The 17,767-nt window shown below is 37.4% G+C and overlaps 1 long non-coding RNA gene across 1 annotated transcript; it reads right to left on the bottom strand.

The window, feature by feature from the left end:
* Positions 1-10,142: 10,142 nt before the first annotated feature.
* Positions 10,143-11,085, bottom strand: LOC131169809 (uncharacterized). Its single transcript, XR_009140851.1, has 2 exons — positions 11,037-11,085; positions 10,143-10,394 (listed from the first exon to the last, which is right to left on the bottom strand). It is a non-coding gene; the product is annotated as an uncharacterized LOC131169809 (long non-coding RNA).
* Between the last annotated feature and the right edge of the window lie 6,682 nt (positions 11,086-17,767).

Genomic DNA, 17,767 nt, shown 5'->3' with positions numbered 1-17,767 from the left:
TCCTATCAGTCAACTGCAACTCCATCCCTGCCTGTTTGCAGGAATCCAAAAATCGATAGGCATCGTCTGACACATCATAAGTACCAGGCACTAACTTCTTGAAATTAATTATTTGTTTATAAGGTTCCCCTCTTGGTGCGGTGGGCTGCTGCTGTTGGGGAGGGTGGACCATATACTGTGCTATCATCTCGATGGTTCTCTGCAATCCGGCTAAGGTAACAGCCATTGGGTCCATGGGACCCTGAGCCATAAAAGACTGATCCTGAACTGGTGGCAGCTGCTCTTCTACTTGAGCAGCTCTAGGCCTCCTACCCTTGTAGACCCTTATTTTGTGATGAGTATGTGCATTAAGGCCGTGGGAAACCCGATGATAAAAAATTATATGACTGTAAGATGTAATTGGAGGCATGGAGCTGAATTATTAATTCCGTGGCATGATCTTGAAAAAATATAATAATAATAATAAAGTTTTGGGGAAATTAATTTAATTAAATTTAAATAAAATTTTATTTTGTTTAAATTTAATATGGGTAGTTCTTAAATGGATCTAATTAAGTTTAATTGGGCTCCATGGGCCTAAGAAAGCCTAGTTAGGAATTTTAAATGGGACTCATTTAATTATTTTCTGAAAATTAAAATAACAAAATATCTCTCTCCTCCTTGCCCCACTCTCTTCCTCACTCCCTATTGGTGTCACCTCCTTTCCCTCTCTTTCTATTGGTTGGAACACCTCACCCATATTCCAGTCTCATCCAAATTCATCAATCCTAGTCATTTAAGTTATCTAAACTTTATCACACTAGGAGTCCAAACCCTACCACACCTCTTCCTCACTCCCTATTGCTGCCTTCCATTTTTTCCTGTCTTTCTATTGGTTGAAACACCTCACCCATATCCCAGTCTTATTCGAATTCTGCAATCGTAGTTGTTTAAGTCTCTAAACTTTATCACCCTAAGACTCCAAACCCTATCACACCTCTCTCCCAAAACCCTATAAATACCCTACTAGAGAAGGGAAGAAAGGAGGATGGGAGGAAAGAGAAAGAGAAAATTCAGAGCTATAAGAAATTTAGAGATATTCAAGACTATTTGAGTTCTTCCTTATTTTTTTTCTTTTTTTCAAGAAGATTTTTATACAAGATTTCTGGAAGTTTCTTTATTTTTTATTACAAACAAAATTGGTAAGTAGCCCTAAGGTAAGTACCAAAGAAGGCATTTGCGTGGAGCTTATATGGAGCTAAACGAGAGTAAGCCAGGGATATCATTGCCATTGTCACACCTTACCCCTCTGTAAGGCATAACATGATCCCGTAGAATACCTAATGAACTACCGAACTTCACCTACCGATAACTCATTAAGTACCCTACAAGGGATTTTAAAACAATTTTCTTATCTTTGACAAGTGGTGAGCATTTCAAATAAGTATTTAAAACATTTAGTTGAAATTAAAACTAATTAATATTTTTGGCCATTTTAGTTTTCCGCAAATTTTATAAAAATTTTGACAGAGTTTCCTCTGTATTTTGAGAAAACAGTTCTTCGAATACCTGTAAAAAGCACTTCTAAAAGTTTTTCTCAACCACTACTTCAATTTCAAACTCAATCTCAATCAATTTCTCAAATTCACAAGTTCAATAATTTCTTCAAAATACTGTCCATCAATATCATTTATTCGTATTCCATTCAAGATAAACAATTTATATATTCATCATACTAAAATTTACATTCAGAAGTCCAAACTAAAATTTATTACAACTTTTATACAAACTTTGTACAAATTTGCTCAAGACCCATGTACATGTCCATACATTTATGTGCAATATATACATCAAAAGAAATATTTACTGATTAGGGTATAAATTATACAAAGACTTCAAGTGATGACTTCACACACCTCGTGACTCGATCTGCTGCTCCTCTAATCTCTATATCTGCGACAGCAATAAAAGCTATCGCTGAGTACTAAGACTCAGTGGTGCACAATATACTAAAATAATCTTTATGCAAAACTTAAAGCACATTCATTCAAAAATTTGACTAAACATGAAAATTAAATACAATCATGCATTGTAAGATTTTACATGTAAACCAAGTTTATTTCAAAGTATCAAAACACATTTCATAAAACCCACAGTTAAATCATGCCATTCGAAACAAATAGAATCTCAATAGCCAGAGGCTAAGAGAAATCACATGAATATCGATAGCCAGAGGCTAAAGAGAAATCATGTCACAAGGCTAGCTAGCTCAAATATATGGATATCCATTCACATCCTCTTCTCCTGGCACACCTCAACACGTCTCCAGAGAAGTAATCAAAATTCGAAACTAATTTCCCCAACTAGTCGTTCTAGTGAGGTGTTCAAATATATGGTCATGATAATCGTGGTTTTAAAACTTATCTTAACAATTTGCTAAACATTCTCATTACAAATATACACAATAATTTTCACAATTTGAATCAAAACATCATAAGTAAGGTCACAATACTTTCAACAATTCAAAGCAACAATAAAATGCATATTTCATTCATTTTATCATTTAATTTTTTTTAAGCATTGTAATATTGTGCACAAACCTCTAACGTGTATTCCTTTTGCATCGACTCGGTTCCTCGAGTTCCTTCCGATATTCTTTTCAACTGAAACACACAATTTTACAATGTTTCAGTACTAGAACTTAAAATAAATTCAAAATAAACTTAGCTTCACATTTACCTAACTCTAACGTGTTAAATTCGACGTTCTCGAAATTTTGTGTTTGGGTTACTATTCACTGCACTATTCAAGTCAAATTATTGACTTTCTAAGGCTTAATAGGTATGGGAACTCCAACTTCACTCACATACCACATTTTGGTCACCAAACTTGTTGGTTTTCGTCATTTGTTTAAAGCTTAGGTCATTTTGGCAAAATTGCCAATTTTCGGTTTGGTTTCAGTTGCACTATTCCATTGGTTGATCTACTGTTGGAATTTGACAAAACTTCCTTCATAGAAAATGTTCCTTATTGTCTTAAGTGTATTCTCATTTTTGGATCACCTCAATCGGAGTTTTGTAGCTCAAGTTATGGCCAAAATAAGTTTCTTGTTCACGTGCCTATCGCTCATACTGCAATTTAGGTGCTGTCAGATTTTTGGTTCAACTTTGGTCAATTGTTTGATCAAGTTAAGTTCATAATTTGGTCTCACTTTCTTCATATGAAATGTTGTACTATGTCTTAGGTTTCCATCGGTTCAAGAATCGCCTAAATCCGAGTTTTCTAGAGAGAGTTATAGCTATCCAAACATTACTGCTCAACTAAAATCTGCAGAATTTCAGTACAGAAATTTTAACTTTGCTCAATGATTTGAATGAGTTAATGGCATAATTTGGGTTGGTGTTCTTCATGAAAGTTTTAGGTCTATATCATATCTAATTGCTGGTAAAATTTCAGGTCAATTTGACCTACCTAGCTCAAGTTATGACCACACTGTTCATTTGGTCAGTTTAGTGCGATGCAGCCTGCTATCAACTCACTTTGGTCAATTGTTTCACCAAGTTTTGGTCAGTTTTTGGCAATGGTTCCTTAATGAAAATTGTGCTCTTTTATGTCTATTTTCATCTCCAATTGGTGGCATATCAATTGGACTTGTAAAATTTGAGTTTTGGTCCTTCAAAGTGGGTTTGGTCATGCTGCCAGCATGACCATTGACCTACCAATTTGGTTTAATTTCCTACCATTCCCACACAATTCATTTAGTCATAATTGACCACTATTTCACTTCAAAATAGGTCAAACATGACATTTATGTATTTCTCCAAAATTTGCCTCAAACCCTAGGCCTCCAAAACCTAATTCATCTAATTATTGTAATTAATCACACTTAATTGTTTTAATGCTAATCATTCAACACCAATAAGCTCACATACACCTTTAAATTCACCAAGTTCATGCATACACATCCTCAAACCCTAGTTGACTAAAATTTAGGTTTGGTCCTTCAACAATTTATTTCATTGTATTTTTCCACAATTTCTAGTGTAATTCAACTACTTAATTATGAATTTAAACATAATATTAAAAACTAACCACTAACCTCTTTTGTTGAATTTCTCCCTTTTCAAATCTTCTTTCTTTCCTCCTCTTTTTGTTGTCAAGATGCTTGTCAAAGTTCAAGAACAAGACTTACTTAAAGGAGTTAAGGAGTTTATAAAATAAAATCAAGCTTTTGAAAGCTTGAAATGGGTGTTAATGGTGGAAAGGAAATGAGAGAAATGAGGAGAAAGAGTGACGGAATGAATTAATCAAATTAAATTTTTTTTCTTTTCTTTTATATATTTTGCTTATGGAAGACCCTTAAATCCAAATTAATTAATTCAATTTATTAATTCTTTTATGACATCACCTTTGACTTTTCTAACTTCTTTCCTTTTCTTTTTTTTTTCTATTTATTTTTCTATTAGTTCTTTAATTCTATTGTCGATTCCGAAATTTTCTTTTCTCCGATTTTATTTGTGATTATGTCGAGTCACTCTCGGGGTCAATTGACCAAATTGCCCCTCGTAGGTTTATCGGTTTGTAAATAATCCAATATTTCTTCCGCTCCACGACCTTATTATTTGGTGACTTAACGATTCTTTTCGTGATTTTCTCTTTTCCACTTTGTGTTCATAAGGGTCCTAAGGACGCGGCGTCACTTTACGGTTCGAATTTGAGTTTAAAATGACTTGATGCGTTCAGGAGGTCACTCATCGCTGTGACTCGGCTCGTTTAACCTCTTATGTTATGTTTTTCTTATTTATAGTTAACTAATTAAACATTACTAATTATTTGTGTTTATGGCTTCTCAAATTGTCTTAAGTGTGGCCCTAATCCCATTAATTGTCCGGACCGACACCGGTCAGAGCGATGAAATATACTGAGCTATACCAATAGGGGTGTTACAATTCTCCCCCTTAAATAAATTTCGTCTCGAAATTTTACAGTATCAATCTACGAGCATTTGTGGATGTTGTCTCCTCATGTCCTCCTCTCGTTCCCAAGTAGCTTCTTGGCCTGAATGATGGTTCCACAGCACTTTTACCAATGGTATCTGTTTATTCCGTAGCTGCTTCACCTCATAAGCCAGAATCTTTATGGGTTCTTCTTCATATGTGATGTCTGGATTTACTTCTATTTCTTCTCTTTGGTAGTACATGAGATGGGTCGATCGGTACCTCCTCAACATAGACACATGGAAGACATTATGTATCTTCTCCAACTCGGAGGTAGTGCCAACCGATATGCCAAAGGACCCACTCTTTCCGTAACCTCATATGGCCCGATAAACGAGGACTCGGTTTCCCCTTTCTCTAGAATCTCATAATTCTCTTCCAAGGAGAAACCTTGAGAAAACTTTCTCACCCACTTTGCATACTCAATATCCCTTCTTTTGAGATCAATGTAGGACTTACGGCGGTCGATGCGATCTTAAGTCGATCTCGGATCACCCGATTTTCTCTTGATCTGTTGAACAATTTGGGTCCAATCATTTTTCTTTCACCCACATCATCCCAACACAACGGGTTCTACATTTCTGCCATACAAAGCTTCATATGGAGGCATCCCAATGCTTGATTGATAGGCGTTGTTATAAGCAAACTCAATCAAAGGAAAGAGTGTATCCCAACTACCCTCAAACAAAATCACACAATCCAGTAGCAATTCCTCAAAGATCAGAATTACCCTCTCGGGTGGCCATGCATGCGTGGGTGGAATGCGATCTTGAAGTTCAATCTAGTTCCTAGGGCTCTCTGAAGACTACCCGAATCTAGAAGTGAACCTAGGATCTCTGTCGACACGATGGATACGGCACTCCATGTAGTCTCACAATCTCATCAATGTACAACCTAGCCAATCTTTCTAAAGCTGTAGTCCATCCGAACTGGCAGAAAATGATCAGATTTAGTTTGTATGTCAACAATGACCCAAAGTTCATCATGTCTCTTCTGTGTCCTCGGAAGTCCAATCACAAAATCCCTCGTTATTCTCTCCCATTTCCACTGCAGTGCGGTAGTGGATGTAACAACCAGTGGGTACTTGATGCTCTGCCTTTACTTGCGACAAGTTAGGCATTTGGACACAAACTCGCCACATCTCTCTTCATACCCATCCACGATAATGCTCCTTTAGCCCCTATACATTTTTGTGCCACTGGGTGCATGGCAAAGGAGACTCATGTGCTTCCTTCAAAATGATCCGCCTCAAATCAACATCATTAGGAACACACATTCTGCCTTGGTGTGTGATGAGACCATCATCTCGATTGAGAATTACGGTTTCTTGCCTGTGGACTTCTTCCATCGACCACGATACTTCGATCATTACGAGCACCATTCTAATCGATCAACCAACACTTGTGTACATGCCATGCAATTGTTGTTTGCCCATCATCATTAATCTCTAAACTGGCATGTAATGATCTCAACTCATGTACCAAAGACAAAGGAGTAACTTGTAGATTTGCCATAGTCTTACGACTTAAGGCGTCAGCCACAACATTAGCTTTCCCTGGCTGATAGTCTATCAGACAATCATAGTCTTTTATCAACTCTAACCATCTCCTCTGTCTCAAATTCAACTCTTTCTGGGTGCCCAAATACTTCAAACTCTAATGATAAGTGTATATATAACATTTATCCCCATACAAATAATGTCTCGGATCTTAAGAGCAAACACAATAGCTGCAAGATCCATGTCATGTGTTGGATAATTCCTCTCATGCGGTTTTAGCTGGCGTGATGCATAGGCAATGACATTTCGATCTTGCATCAACACACAGCCTAACCCATTGTGAGAAGCATCACTATAAACTGTATATTCTTTACCCGGGGTAGGTAAAGTTAGGACTGGAGCTTCAGTCAAACATCTCTTCAATTCATCAAAACTCTGCTGGCATTTATCCGTCCACCAAATTTTACATCTTTTCTAAGTAGCTTGGTCAATGGAGATGCCAACATGGAGAATCCTTCACAAATCGACGGTAGTATCCGGCTAAACCTAAGCTGCGAATCTGTGACATTTCTGGGTGGCCTCCAATTAAGGTCAGCTTCAATCTTACTTAGATATACCTTAATGGCCTCTTCTGATACTACATGCCCCCAGAATGATATTTCTTTCAGCCAAATTTCACACTTCGACAATTTGGCATATAGTCATTTCTCTCTCAAAGTCTGCGGTACAATCCATGAGATGTCTATCATGCTCTTCTGCATTCCTCGAATAGACCAATATATCATCTATGAATACCACAACAAACTGATCGAGGTATGGTCTAAAAATAGTGTTCATCAGATCCATAAAAGCAGCCGGAGCATTAGTTAACCCGAATGGCATGACCAAGAACTCATAATGGCCATAGCGGGTTCTGAAGGCAGTTTTAGAAATACTTTGCTCTTGTACTTTCAGCTGATAATAACCTGATCTCAGGTCAATTTTGGAGAACACAGCTGCACCCCTCAACTGATCAAACAAGTCATCAATGCGGGGTAATGGATATCTATTTTTTATTGTCACCTTATTCAACTGCCGATAATCAATGCATAACCGGAGAGTGCCATCCTTCTTCTTTACAAACAATACTGGCGCTCCCCAAGGTGACACACTAGGGCGGATAAAGCCCTTGTCAAGCAACTCTTGCAATCGCACTTTCAACTCTTTCAGTGCGGTGCCATTCTATATGGCGTTATGGAGATTGGGTCCACACCAAGCATAACATCAATTTCAAACTGCACCTCTCTTTCTGGAGGTAATCCTGGCAATTCATCAGGAAATACATCCGGAAAGTCACATACCGTAGGGATGTCCCTTAGTGCTGGACTCCCCACCTGGGTGTCTATCACATGTGCCAAGTATGCTTCACACCCCTTTTTAATCATCCTTCTGGCTAGTGCAGCCGAAATGATGTTTGATGGCAGTAAATGCCTCTCCCCGTGTATTACCACATCACCATACAAAGGGAGACCAAAAGTGACTGTCTTCAGTCTACAGTCAATCATGGCATGATGCCTGGCTAACCAATCCATGCCCAAGATGATATCATACTCTCTGAAGGGCATTTCAATTAAGTCTGACAGGAAAATATGTCCTTGGATCACCAAAGGACAGTCTCTATAGATTCTGTTGACCCGGACTTCTTGTCCTAACGGACTAGTTACTAGCACTTCAAAACCCATTTGCACACATGGAGCGACAAGTGAACAAACTATGCTAGCACTAACATATGAATGGGTTGAACCGGATCAAACAATACAAATACTTCTTGATCGAGAGATAGAGAATGTACCGGCTACCACATCGAAGTCTCGGCCTCTTCTCATTTGTTTCATTGCGTAGATCTGGTTGAAGCACTTCCTTGTCCCGACCAATTGTGCCATTTGCTGAGCGGTGCCTCTACCTCTGCCTCTTCCTCTCGCTAACCGATTGTGAACCTGCGGGAGCGGGACTGCGAATAGATCCTCGGCGAGTAGGAGCTGGACCATATCTTGGAGCATTAGTGCAGTCTCTTGCTAAATGACCCTTGCCTCCCCAATTAAAGCAGGCTCCAGTGGCCCAATAACACTCCCCCCCATGAATCTTGCCACAAGTCTCACAGGGCGGCGCATGTGAACCCTCGCTGATCTGGCCGGACCTAGGGGTCTCTGTCAGGAAAATTTGCCTCTACTAAATATTCCACCCCGACCCATGCTGGGTCCACTAAAGTTATTTATCTATCCAGAGGTATCACCAGAACTCTGTTAAACTGATTTTTCACCCTTGTCTTTTACGATTTCTCTTGTGAACCCTTCCTCACCGCCCTTACGATTCTATCCTTTCTAATTCCAAGGCTTGTGAGATCAATTCAGAAAAATTCGATGTCCAAACCCACAACTTGCATTCTCAGACTCTGTCTTAGCCCGGACTCAAACCTCTTGCATCTGTCTCTGGGGGTGGAGACTAAGCTTCCAGCATAGTGGCTTAGCCTTGAGAAATCTCTTTCATACTCTGCTACAGTTCGGTTCCCTTGTTTCAAACTCAAAAATTCTTGCGATTCGATCAACATATGCATCCGGATGTATTTCATGCGAACTCTCGATGAAGTCATCCTGTGTCAAGATCGTGGTTCGACCAAGCTGTGGGGGATGGTCTTCCACCAATCATACGCATCCCCTTGCAGTAGCGACACAGAATATTCCAACTTCAGCTCATCTTGGCAGTACAGTTTCTTAAACACTCTGTCCATTCTTTCAAGCCATTGCTCTGCCTCTAAAGGGTCCATTGTACCCTTAAATTCTGCGACCCCATACTTTAGCAATTTATCAAACTGCGTCTGGATGGAGGGTGGTTGTGCCACAGTGGTTGGGGTGGAGCTTGAGCAGCATACCCGACCATTTGTTGAAACATTGCCGCTATTCTGGCGAATCAGGCGAGAATTTGCGGCATTTGTGGTTGGTCTGCCGACCCACTGACATTCGGTAAAGCAGTGGCATCCCCTTGTGCCTCAGCTTCAACAGCATCGCTCAACCGAGCGATCCTTCTTCCATTTCACTATGAATTTAGGGTATCTCCTGAACAATTAACTCCAGGATATTTCCGTCCGTTAGGTCATATTCATGATGTAATGCTCTTTATGTAACAATTATGGACATTGAGCAGTTGTACTTAACAAAGAAAAACACAAATTCACAATTTAAAACATAATTCAAAAACTTGCTCTGATACCACTAAAACATGTCACACCTTACCCCTCTGTAAGGCATAACATGATCCCGTAGAATACCTAATGAACTACCGAACTTCACCTACCGATAACTCATTAAGTACCCTACAAGGGATTTTAAAACAATTTTCTTATCTTTGACAAGTGGTGAGCATTTCAAATAAGTATTTAAAACATTTAGTTGAAATTAAAACTAATTAATATTTTTGGCCATTTTAGTTTTCCGCAAATTTTATAAAAATTTTGACAGAGTTTCCTCTGTATTTTGAGAAAACAGTTCTTCGAATACCTGTAAAAAGCACTTCTAAAAGTTTTTCTCAACCACTACTTCAATTTCAAACTCAATCTCAATCAATTTCTCAAATTCACAAGTTCAATAATTTCTTCAAAATATTGTCCATCAATATCATTTATTCGTATTCCATTCAAGATAAACAATTTATATATTCATCATACTAAAATTTACATTCAGGAAGTCCAAACTAAAATTTATTACAACTTTTATACAAACTTTGTACAAGCTGCTCAAGACCCATGTACATGTCCATACATTTATGTGCAATATATACATCAAAAGAAATATTTACAGTTAGGGTATAAATTATACCCGAAGACTTCAAGCTGATGACTTCACACACCTCAGCAGCTCAGTCTGCTGCTCCTCTAATCTCTATATCTGCGACAGCAATAAAAGCTATCGCTGAGTACTAAGACTCAGTGGTGCACAATATACTAAAATAATCTTTATGCAAAACTTAAAGCACATTCATTCAAAAATTTGACTAAACATGAAAATTAAATACAATCATGCATTGTAAGATTTTACATGTAAACCAAGTTTATTTCAAAGTATCAAAACACATTTCATAAAACCCACGATTAAATCATGCCATTGAAACAAATAGAATCTCAATAGCCGAGGCTAAGAGAAATCACATGAATATCGATAGCCGAGGCTAAAGAGAAATCATGTCACAAGGCTAACTAGCTCAAATATATGGATATCCATTCACATCCTCTTCTACGGCACACCTCAACACTTCTCCAGAGAAGGAATCAAAATTGAAACTAATTACCCCCACTAGTCGCGCTAGTGAGGTGTTCAAATATATGGTCATGATAATCGTGGTTTTAAAACTTATCTTAACAATTTGCTAAACATTGTCATTTCAAATATACACAATAAATTTCACAATTTGAATCAAAACATCATAAGTAAGGTCACAATACTTTCAACAATTCAAAGCAACAATAAAATGCATATTTCATTCATTTAATCAATGAATTTTTTTAAAGCATAGTAATATTGTGCACAAACCTCAAACGAGTCGTCCTTTAGCCTCGACTCGGTTCCTCGGGTTCCTTCCTGATATTCTTTTCAACTGAAACACACAATTTTACAATGTTTCAGTACTAGAACTTAAAATAAATTCAAAATAAACTTAGCTTCACATTTACCTAACTCTAACGTGTTAAATTCGACGTTCTCGAAATTTTGTGTTTGGGTTACTATTCACTGCACTATTCAAGTCAAATTATTGACTTTCTAAGGCTTAATAGGTATGGGAACTCCAACTTCACCCACATACCACATTTTGGTCACCAAACTTGTTGGTTTTCGTCATTTGTTTAAAGCTTAGGTCATTTTGGCAAAATTGCCAATTTTCGGTTTTGGTTTCCGAAGTTGCACTATTCCATTGGTTGATCTACTGTTGGAATTTGACAAAACTTCCTTCATAGAAAATGTTCCTTATTGTCTTAAGTGTATTCTCATTTTTGGATCACCTCAATCGGAGTTTTGTAGCTCAAGTTATGGCCAAAATAAGTTTACTGTTCACGTGCACTGTTCATACTGCAATTTAGGTGCTGTCAGATTTTTGGTTCAACTTTGGTCAATTGTTTGATCAAGTTAAGTTCATAATTTGGTCTCACTTTCTTCATATGAAATGTTTTACTATGTCTTAGGTTTCCATCGGTTCAAGAATCGCCTAAATCCGAGTTTTCTAGAGAGAGTTATAGCTATCCAAACATTGCTGCTCAACTAAAAATCTGCAGAATTTCAGTACAGAAATTTTAACTTTGCTCAATGATTTGAATGAGTTAATGGCATAATTTGGGTTGGTGTTCTTCATGAAAGTTTTAGGTCTATATCATATCTAATTGCTGGTAAAATTTCAGGTCAATTTGACCTACCTAGCTCAAGTTATGACCACACTGTTCATTTGGTCAGTTTAGTGCAGTGGCAGCCTGCTATCAACTCACTTTGGTCAATTGTTTCACCAAGTTTTGGTCAGTTTTTGGCAATGGTTCCTTAATGAAAATTGTGCTCTTTTATGTCTATTTTCATCTCCAATTGGTGGCATATCAATTGGACTTGTAAAATTTGAGTTTTGGTCCTTCAAAGTGGGTTTGGTCATGCTGCCAGCAGCATGACCATTGACCTACGAATTTGGTTTAATTTCCTACCATTCCCACACAATTCATTTGGTCATAATTGACCACTATTTCACTTCACAATAGGTCAAACATGTCATTTATGTATTTCTCCAAAATTTGCCTCAAACCCTAGGCCTCCAAACCCTAATTCATCTAATTATTGTAATTAATCACACTTAATTGTTTTAATGCTAATCATTCAACACCAATAAGCTCACATACACCTTTAAATTCACCAAGTTCATGCATACACATCCTCAAACCCTAGTTGACTAAAATTTAGGTTTGGTCCTTCAACAATTTATTTCATTGTATTTTTCCACAATTTCTAGTGTAATTCAACTACTTAATTATGAATTTAAACATAATATTAAAAACTAACCACTAACCTCTTTTGTTGAATTTCTCCCTTTTCAAATCTTCTTTCTTTCCTCCTCTTTTTGTTGTCAAGATGCTTGTCAAAGTTCAAGAACAAGACTTACTTAAAGGAGTTAGGGAGTTTATAAAATAAAATCAAGCTTTTGAAAGCTTGAAATGGGTGTTAATGGTGGAAAGGGAAATGAGAGAAATGAGGGAGAAAGAGTGACGGGAATGAAGTAATCAAAAAATTTTTTTTTCTTTTCTTTTATCTATTTTGCTTATGGAAGACCCTTAAATCCAAATTAATTAATTCAATTTATTAATTCTTTTATGACATCACCTTTGACTTTTCTAACTTCTTTCCTTTTCTTTTTTTTTTCTATTTATTTTTCTATTAGTTATTTAATTATATTGTCGATTCCGAAATTTTCTTTTCTCCGATTTTATTTGACAGTTATGTCAGGAGTCGGCTCTCGGGGTCAATTGACCAAATTGCCCCTCGCCGGTTCATCCCGGTTTGCAAATAATCCAATATTTCTTCCGGCTCCCTGACCTTATTATTTGACTGACTTAACAGTTCTTTTTCGTGATTTTCTCTTTTCCACTGTGTTCATAAGGGTCCTAAGGACCGCAGCGTCACTTTTTACGGTTCGGAATTTGAGTTTAAAATGACTTCGCAGTCGTTCCCGAGGAGGTCACTCATCGCTGTGACTCGGCTCGTTTAACCTCTTATGTTATGTTTTTCTTATTTATAGTTAACTAATTAAACATTACTAATTATTTGTGTTTATGGCTTCTCAAATTGTCTTAAGTGTGGCCCTAATCCCATTAATTGTCCGGACCGACACCGGTCACCGGAACAGTGAAATATACCAGGCTATACCAATAGGGGTGTTACAGCCATACTAGAAGAGAAGACCCTTTTTTAAGGATAGCTTGCCCCAATGGCAACTGCATTTACCAACAGGTAAGTAGCTCTAAACTTCTCGAATAACATTTGGCATGAAATTATAGTAATAATAGAACTTTTATTTGGTAAATTAAAATTAACTTTATTTTTAATTTAACTGACTTTTGCATATAATTAATTTAAATAAATACTTTGTAAATTATAATTAATCTTGTTTGTAAATTAAACTAACATTGGCATGTAAAATAAATTTAATTTAATACTTGGTAATTGTAAAATAAATTTGCATGTTAGAAATCTTTATTAGGTTGTGATTGTTTGGGCCTTATGTGATATTAGAATAACTTACACATGTACATAATTAACTTAGTTCAATTATCCTTAGGGTAACTTGGTGAAAATTAATTAATTAGGTTAAATAGAAACGTAGGGTTATTTGAAATTAAATTCGTTTGTAAATTAAATTCTCAATAACAAATTAATTTTAGTCATCTGGTAAATATCATTTAAATATTAGCAACCCCATAGATAGGAATTACTTGTGCATGAAAATTGTGTGTAAACAACAACCCTTTTGTGAATCACTTGCGTGTGTAGGATTAGAATTGCATTTTTTAAGATCAAGTTTAATAAAGGAATAATAAACAAGACTTTTAGAAACATTAGTAGAGGACTGGCACTCGAATCAATGAGGTTAGACCAGGCGTAAGGGGTGCCTAACACCTTCCCCTTACGTACCCACTATCCCGAACCTAGACATTGGGCTATGGTAATGACGGTTGTGAAAACTCTGCAAGGAGTAAGTTGCCATCCATGACCCTCGGAAGAAACACTGAATATGTCCCGGTTATTACCCGGGTGGCGACTCCTGTCTATCTATGCCTTCGTGGCATAAATCCTTAGTACCGTGGTAGTGATATGGGAAGACGGTACTTACCAGTGGTTTGATTCTATTAGGATTGTATGAAGTGCATGTCTAGGAAATGCTGTCTAAGGAGGTGGTACTTAAGTGAGACCATTGTGACTCCACCATCTTTCCTGGGCATTACCTGGTGCATTTTATATAATTCCAATGGATGATATTTCGCCTCACGCCCCCCTTGCCCCACAGTTTGGCGACTCCACTGGGGACTAAATGGATAGTTACTCCAACATGTTTCTATTAGTCTAATATTATTCCTCTGCTAAACTTTTTGCATTGCACTACACTATCACACGGATCACCCTTACCCTTTTTAGCCCCGTTAGTACTAGCTAAGGAAACCATAGCTCTACTTGGGTTATGACGAATTGGTGAATGCTAGCACCCCATGCCCGTACCTTCGAGTATATAAAAGAGCCATAGCTCTGGCCGTTGTGCTTAATGGACAAGCTCTCGCATGGGTGACCCTTTTTCTACCCGATGAAGCCCATGAGCCATAGATTTCAGCCCTAGGTACCCCGTAGATTTTTATTATGCTGGAATTATAACCTTATTGTTCAAACCATAAGTTCTAGTGGTAGTTGAGATGAACTTAGGCCTATGCATAAACCCAATATGTGTATAGGCCCAAGTCTATTTCAAAACCCGTGTTAAGCAAGAGGATGCTTACTTATGGTTACACTTTAAGGATACAAATCCTTTGTTTGTGAGGGAAGGATCGTCCTGGACCACCCCCTGTTGGTGTGTCCAGTGTACTGTAGCTTAGGATAGAATTTTTTCTTACCCTGCGCATGAGAGTTAAAGGTATAAGGGGGTGAAGATTTAGTTTTGGAGATTTTTTTTTTCAGTTTTGATTCAGTCTTTGGTCCGATTTTAGTTCAGTTTATATGGTCTGGTTTGGTTCAGTTTTCGTTCTATTGGTATGGTTCAGTTTTGGTTTTGTAAAAGTAAAGGCAAAAAAAAAAAAAAGAAAGAAAAAAAGAAAAAATGGTCCATTCATGCTTTGCATTCATGTACATAACATACTTAGATTAACCCTTAAATCCTATTTTTTTTGAGCAAACATAGCCTCAAAACACACCAAAGAGACTTCCAATCAGGTCACTTGGGTTAGGGAAGGGAAAAGACTAGTAAGGATTTCACCTGCACTACTTAAAATGAAGGAAATTATGGCTGTGCTTGATGAAATATTGAACGCTATGATGTTTGAGCTAGAAGAGAAAATTGTGGTCAACTTTAGAAAGAAGCCCCGAGGTAAGCCAATTAAGTGGCATTAAAGTTATTGAGGTTCAAATTATGTCTCACACCCCAAGGAGATTTTTTCCAATTCAGCCAACCCTTATTCGAAGTTTTGGAGCGTCTCAAAGTTTAAGACCTCCTATAGCTCTTAGCACCCAGACCACTACCAAATCCACTCCCACCTAGCTATGATATCAACCAATATTGCCGGTTCTACCAAGCCCACAATCATGACACCGACTGATGCTTTCAACTTAAGTATGATATCTAAGACCTAATTGATGCCAAAAGGATAATTGACCCAGAAAATCAACCTAAAAGCCCCATGCCTAGCCAAAATTTTCATCTACACTAGGTCTCTACATGATCTCCATCACCCCAAATAACCCTAACAGAATTATTAACTTTATCCAACCCATCCAAAAGCCCAATGAACCTCAGTCTATAATGGTTGTTAACGTTTGTGATAATTCTAACATTGATGAGGGTCCTTTGAATGTCTGGACTGATTATGATGAGGAGATAATTGCATTACAACTAGATGGTTCAGTTCCACTAGTGTCTGATTTTCAAGTTGTTGGGATCTATGAAAACTTGATGGATCCAAAAGTGGCTATTGTGAAGAAAGGGATGAATTTTTTTTTTTTTTTTCTGGCATGGGCTTAGGAAAAAGAATAGATGGCCTGGTAACTTTTTTTGAGATGAAAGGGCAGATCACGAGTTATGGTTTAGGCTATGAGCCAACTGAAGAGAAAGAAAAGCCAAAGCCTCCTAAGTCCTTGAAAGAGTGGGCAATTACCTGGACATATGATTAGGGGTTACTACATGTGAAAGTGCTAAAGCAGAAAATCAGGACCATTGATCTAAGAACTGCATGGAAAGCTAAGCACCTAAAGCTACATCCCTAAGTTTGAGTTTATCTTTTATAATGCTCACAGTAGTGATACTGATGTTTTTATTTTCGATATACTTGATGCAAATTTTAAGGTGAAGATCAATAACATGAACAGTCCTTTTGCTTACTTGTTTGATGTTTATTCTAATGGGCATATGCATGGCATTCATAATCATTTAGAATCAGTTTCTATGAATGCATCAAAATCGATCTCTATTAATTTGGGTACACCAAATAATCCTAAAGACATTAAGTTAGCTGAAGATTTAACCCAAGAAGAAAGAGATAAATTTATAGCCTTGTTAACAAAGTACCAAGAAGCAAATACCTTGAGCTTAGAATCAGATGGCCGATTCCCAAGCCATGCTGGTGTCCCCATAGGAAAAGAGTGATCAAAAGTTGACTTAGCTAGTTATCCTAATGAAGAGTAAAATTTCGTGCTATGAAGGATTAATAGTAGCACATGTGGACCTAGAGGGAGAAGGAAAATGATATGAAGACATAAGGAGGTCTCTGGGAGTGAGAAAATACTCACAATAAGCCAACAAAAGAGATAGAGCAATAATTTATAAATTAGCTGCTCAACTTACTTTAGTTGGGGGGCAATTCTATAAACTCTTATGTGTGATAGAAAAATAGGCTGAGCAAATAATGAAAGAAGTACATGCAGGAATGTGTAGTCCCCATATGAATGGAAAGGTTCTAGTTGGGAAAAAAAGTTCAAAACATATAAGGATAGGCCTGAAAAACTCCCTTATGTTCTTTAAGGTTATCGTAGTACTGCAAGTACATCCATGGGGGCAACCCCATTCTCTTTAGTGTATGGGACTAAAGCAATGCTATCCATTAAGCGAGAGCTCAGATCCTTAAGAGTGATGCTAGAAGCTAAGATCCTAAAAAAATGAGTGGGCTTAGAAGAGATATGAAGAATTAGCTTTGATTGATGAAAAGAGGATGTGAGCCTTGTATCATATGCAGGCTTATCAGAGGAAGATAGCTAGAGCCTTTAATAAGAAGGTGAAGCCAAGAAAGATCAAAGAGGGAGACATGGTTTTAAAATAAGCTCGGGCCGTCCCTTTTGATTCAAGAGGAAAGCTTAACCCAAGCTAGGATGGTCCATACATAGTCAAAAAGATCTTGCTACTGTAAGAATATCAGACCTGGATGGGAATGAATTTCAAGAACTAGTCAACTTAGACAAGCTCAAACGGTACTTTGTGTGAGATAGGCCCGTTAGGGTGAAAACTTACAAAAGACGGTCTAGGCAAAAATAAGGGTCAAAGAAAA

This window comes from Hevea brasiliensis, chromosome 1 (assembly GCF_030052815.1).
Source record: "Hevea brasiliensis isolate MT/VB/25A 57/8 chromosome 1, ASM3005281v1, whole genome shotgun sequence".
In the NCBI taxonomy this organism is placed as follows: Eukaryota; Viridiplantae; Streptophyta; class Magnoliopsida; order Malpighiales; family Euphorbiaceae; genus Hevea; species Hevea brasiliensis.
This window is presented reverse-complemented; position numbering and strand designations above follow the sequence as displayed.